The sequence below is a fragment of the Bombyx mori genome, chromosome 8, assembly GCF_030269925.1.
Source record: "Bombyx mori chromosome 8, ASM3026992v2".
Lineage (NCBI taxonomy): Eukaryota > Metazoa > Arthropoda > Insecta > Lepidoptera > Bombycidae > Bombyx > Bombyx mori.
This window is the reverse complement of record NC_085114.1, coordinates 13,861,427-13,867,727: the sequence shown is the minus strand read 5'-3', so window position 1 is coordinate 13,867,727 and position 6,301 is coordinate 13,861,427.

The following is a 6,301-nucleotide window of genomic DNA, read 5'->3' as shown; positions in this document are numbered from 1 at the left end:
GTAATTTTTTTACACCTTGGGTTACATTGTTGGAGTTTTAATAAGGATCCCCCCTGATTTTTTCAAAGATTATAGCCTATGCCAATCGGGAATAGTGTGGCTTCTAAACAGTGAAAGAATTTTTCAAATCGGTTCAGTAGTTTCGGAGCCTATTCAATACAAACAAACAAACAAATCTTTTCTCTTTATAATATTAGTATAGATATATATACTTATATTTAATGTTGCAGCGATTATGAACGTTGAGCATTCTCCACAACCTGGAGCTAACCACAGATAATACACTTAATATTTAAAAGAGCTAACTGGGACTTAATGGTAGTTCAAAATTATTTGATTGACATTTGATCTTTCTTTAGCGAAATAGGCAAATTCTTAGGCAAAATAGGCAAAATAGGCAAATAGGAATTAGGCAATTATGCCGAAAGGCATGTACGTACAGTGATTAATAAAATGAAGATTAAAATGCTTCATTGTTTACCGAATTTCATAGACTCGCTGCGTTCATCAGTAGGGCATTTCCAGCGAACCTTCTTTTTTTTTATGGCTTAGACGGGTGGACGAGCTCACAGCCCACCTGGTGTTAAGTAGTTACTGGAGCCCATGGACATCTACAATGTAAATGCGCCACCCACCTTGAGATATATTTCTAAGGTCTCAGTATAGTTGCAACAGCTACCCCACACCTTAAACTGAAACGCATTGTTGCTTCACGGTAGAAATAGGTGTGGCGGTGGTACCTACCCGTGCGGACTCATAAGAGGTCCTACCACCACTAAGAACCTTAGTCTTAGTCTTATTCTCTTCGCGTAATAGCTGTTCTATAGCCGAAAAAAAAAACGACTTCTAGATTCGCAACCCAAGCAGGAGATACTTACAGCATTACGCATAGTAACATTTAGAGAGCAGTTATAAAAAATAATACTTCGAGATAAGTTTTATCGGCGAAGAGTACACGTAACAGATAACGCTATTTGATTCCACATTAAAACTTATTATTTGTTTGAGTAATTGCTACAATTACACCCGGAATTTTGTAATGGTGAAGCAGGAAAAGTTAGGGATTCGTCTATCCTAAAAAAATTGATGTCGGCACCATACCGTCTGGTGTGAGTTAAGTCGCGAAAGTGCTATGAGGAATTGTTCGAGATAATCCTTTCATCTCCTCATCACCATCGCACCTTCCGCCATCGGAGCAGAGTCCACAGTGCGTTTCGATCTACTTGTCGCTAATAATTCGGTTCTGGAATTAACTCCCCTCCACCTCCCCCCCCTCATCAAAGGTGGTTTGTGAAGGTTCTTCAGTTCTAGGCAGAGGCTTGGCTGTGCCCCTAAGGTGCCTATTGAAGCAATAAAGTAATTGAGGCCTTTCCTTGCAAAACAGTTTCGGGACGCAAGAACGCCTTATAATTATCGCTGGATAGAATACAAGTGTCCGTTATGACTTACGCAAGTGTGGTGTTCGCTCACGCGGCCCGCGCAGACATAGACACCCTCCAATCCCTACAATCTCGTTTTTGCAGGTTAGCCGTCGGAGCTCCGTGGTTCGTGAGGAACGTCTACTTATACGACGACCTGGACCTCTTATCGATCCGAAAACACATGAAGTTAGCGTCAGAACGTAACTTCGCTTATCGAAGTTACGTTCTGCGTTCTATGCGTCATGATAATCGCTTTATCGTTGCCGCCGCTGACTACTCCCCGAATCCTGATCGCGCTGAAGCTAGTTACCGTCGACGCCCTAGACACGTCCTTACGGATCCATCAGATCCAATAACCCTTGCATTAGACGCCTTTAGCTCTAACAGTAGGAGTGGAGACCCCGGTAACCGTACTCGTCGAACTCGGCAAAGAGTTCGACGTGCAACCTAGCCCATGCATCAGCCGTTAGCAAATCCCTCTCCTCCTGGCCGAACCTCTGCTCGCCCACCTGTCCTGGTGAAATTAGAGAGGCTCCAGGGCGACCAGTAATCCCTCCACTGACAGTTCAGTCCAGGTCCAGTAGTTAGCAGCCCTAACCGTTGCGTCAAAGGTCGTTGGTTCGATTCCAACATCATTGGTGTGTTTGCTCTTTATCTGGATGCTTATTTTCTATATATTATGTATATTTAAAAACGTATATAGGTATCTATGTCAGTCTCTGGTACTCATAAAGCAGGGAATCCTAGTCTGGGGCTGGATAACCGTGCGTCATTTTTTTTATTGCTTAGATGGGTGTACAAGCTCACAGCCTACCTGGTGTTAAATGGTTACTGGAGCCCATAGACATATAATATAAGTTTTAAGGCCTCAGTATAGTTACAACGGCTGCCCCACCCTTCAAGCCGAAACGCATTACTGCTTCACGGCAGAAATAGGCGGGGTGGTGGTACCTACCCGTGCGGACTCACATGAGGTCCTACCACCAGTAAATGTCGTCTTACTTTGTTTTTTGTCTTACTGCCTTGTCTTACTGTTTGTCCTCAGTTATTGTTGAATTGAGGTGAAAATTTGGAAAAGCTGCTGGTAACATGCAAGGTATGCGGAAGAAGGCCCAGAGACAGAAGTCCAATGCGCTGGTCGGACCAGATACGCTCCACTCTCAATACTTCAGTCCTTGAAGTCGTCGTGGCCTAAAGGATAAGACGTCCGGTGCATTATTTGTGTTGAGCGATGCACCGGTGTTCGAATCTCAGGCGGGTACCAATTTTTCTAATGAAATACGTACTCAACAAATGTTCACGATTGACTTCCACGGTGAAGGAATAACATCGTGTAATAAAAATAACCCCGCAATTTGCGTAATTACTGGTGGTAGGACCTCTTGTGAGTCCGCGCTGTTAGGTACCACCGCCCTGCCTATTACTGCCGTGAAGCAGTAATGCGTTTCGGCTTGAAGGGTGGGGCAGCCATTGTAAGTACACTGAGACCCTAAAACTTAGGTATATCTCAAGGTGGGTGGCGCATTTACGTCGTAGATGTCTATGGGCTCCAGTAACCACTTAACACCAGGTGGGCTGTGCCCTCGTCCACCCATCTAAGCAATAAAAAACAACGTTGCTACACATCCGAGGATAGGCGGGAATGGCGCAGGATAATACAGGAGAAAGTTGTTAGAGGAGGCCACGACCCTCAGCACTGAGGATTATCGACGCAAGGAGGAGGAGGAGGATCGTTGAATAATTAGAAAATAAATTGTGAATCTAAAATTGGGGATTGAACGCAGAAACGTGTAAGAATCCGTTAATTGGAAAAGTTTATCGTTTGACTTGTTCTGTTTTAAAAGATTGTTAGTTTTCACGTCGCATCGTTAAGACTTTCCTTAATTCATTTCGATATTAGTTGGTGTTTTTTTATTTTTCTGTGCTAGAATTTTTCTATTTCATCGTAGCATTTCGAATTTAAAGAGACCAACATTTGAATAAGAATTTAAATGGTTCATTTTAAAGAAAAAACATGTCGAGGACAGAGATGTCGGATTAAAACGTTTGTTTCTCCGAAGAAAAATAAAATGAATTAGTTTTAAGGGCGTCACGTGTTTGTTCAGTTTTTCTTTTTCCATGTTTGTTTTTCATTGATTTTAATGTTACCGTAGTAACAGTTGCATAGTCATATAGGAGCATATCTGAAGCAATACTGAATACAAAGATGCCTTTTTCAGCGGTAGGCAACGGCTTCACTGGCAACTTACTATCAGACGGGCCGTAAGCTTGTCTGTCTACAATAGCCATAAAAAGACCGGCCTTAGTGATACTTGCAGGCAATACAATTATAATTTATCTTACTCGTAGTAGCTTATTGTGTTACCGCGCGGGCAGGTACCGCTGTCCTGTCCGTTTTAACTGCAAGGCAGTAATATGTTACGGTTTGAAGGGCATACCGTTATACCAGATTACTTCTAGGGCAAATAAGTTATTGGGGTTTGTATTGAGATCATCAAAAGATTTTAAGAATCCTCGGAGTGTTTTGTATCTGTACTTCAGCTTGGTGAGAAGTGTATTGGAATACAGCAGACCAATATGGTCCCCTAATTACAGAGTGCACATTAACACTATTGAGCGTGTGCAAATGAAGTGTTTTAAGATTATTAAGTTATCGTATACAACCAGGCCGCTCTGAACTTAAATACGAGCAAAGACTATTAAACTATAACATGCAGTCACTAGAAGATCGACATACATGCACTGATCTGATATACTTATATAAGATAATTCATTCTCTGTTAGATTCGCCGGAACTGTTATCTCAGATTTCACTAAACATTAAATTTAGTGCTCGTAGGGTCAACCAAAACAATTTGTTTGCATTGCTAATTTACAAAAACAATATATCTTACTATAATCCCATTACCCGAATGTCTCGTACCTATAACGAACTGGCAAGGTCGTCACCTGAGTTAGATATTTTTACTTGTAGGTTAGTTACGTTTAGAAAAATGTTCAAGGGCATCCTCCACGTTATTAATAGGTAGGTTAATGTAATTGTTTAATGTATTATATTGTGAATGTATATTTTTTTCCTTACGTTATACGTTAGATTAGTTTTCGTTATCGTGTTGTTTTGTCGTAATTGTAAGGAACGTTGTTGTAAAAATTCAGCACTATATGTCTTGTTTTGTCGTGCGCACATAACTTATGTTGCAAGCCAGATTTTGTTTCTTGTTATTTGTGTTTTTTATGTATATTTAGCTTGTGATGTGTATTGTGGGCCTAATATAATAAATAAATAAAATATTCTTTATTTGTACACACTGTTAATATAATACAGTAATTGCGATAAGATATAAAAAAATGGCGAGCTTAACTCAACAATTGAGTTATCTACCAGCTAACCGTTCTCAAAGAAGGAAAGCTTTACATGAGTGGGTAGATGAGTACAATCTAATTAATTTAATTATTTATACTATAGACATTAACAATAAAAATAATAAAAATAAACACTAATACATAATATATCAAACTATATACATACACAATTACACACCTAAATATATACATACACGTACATATATAATGAAATACATAAAATAAATACATATAAATAATACTAAATCGATAGATAGTGCTCCTTTAATGCCTTGCTAAAAACTTCAAGTGAGGCACTTGCACGGATTGAGTGTGGAACCGAGTTCCACAGACGCACAGAGTGCACAGTGAACGAACCACCGTAGCGGCTGGAGGAGTGAGGGGGAAAATTAAGGAGAAGGGATCTACTTGTACGACAGGGTACAACGGGTCATCTGGTACTCGAAGCGCTCACGGAGGTACTGGGGAACAGCTGGGTTATTGAGGATGTTGAACAGCATACATAAAACATGTACATCACGGCGAAGTCGGATAGGCAACCAATTAAGTTGTGATCTGTACTGCGAGACATGATCATATTTGCGTAAACCAAAAATAAAGCGTATGCATAAATTTTGTAACCTTTCCAGTTTGTTCCATAGCCCCTCCGCGGCGTCGAGGAAACAGACATCCGCATAGTCAAGGAGAGGAAGCATAAGGGATTGGGCCAGGGTGACTTTAGCTTCAAAGGGCAAGAAACGCTGAAGACGCTTGAGAGACTGAAACGTGCAATGCACTTTCCTGCTAACTAAATTTATCTGACTGGACCAAGAGAGATGACAATCAAGAACGATACCTAGGTTTTTTGCTGTTTTAGAATAAGCGATTGGAATTCCATCTAGCGTCACAGGGGGCAAATTAATGTGGTCAATCGTGTTGTACCTATAGGAACTACCAATTACTATGACCTGTGATTTTGATGGATTCACAAGAAGTCCAAAAGATTTAGCCCAAGCACTAATTCTACCAACATCTCCATTGATTTCAGCAATAGCTAGAGCAACATCATCAGCTTTAAAATGTCTATAAATCTGCAAATCGTCAGCGTAGAGATGGTAGTGAGAAGTCAGCACCTGAGTGATTTCGTTAATAAAAATAGAGAAAAGGAGAGGAGATAGTACGCCACCTTGAGGTACACCCACAGTTAACTCACACCATTTCGATGTAGCATCATCAGAGCGGACACATTGCGAGCGTCCCCGAAGATAAGATTCAAACCAGGTTAGAGCAAGTGGAGATACATTAAGAGATCCAAGGATACTTAGAAGGATGTCAAAGTCTACTGAGTTAAAAGCACTGCTGAAGTCCAATAAGGTCAACACGGTTAGCTGCCCCACATCAATCGCGTGGCGAATGTCGTCGGTGACCTTGAGCAATGCAGTGACCGTGCTGTGGCCTTGGCGGAAACCAGACTGAAAAGAGTTGAGGAGATTGTTTTCATTAAGATAGACAGTGAGCTGTCTTTGGACTAAACCCGT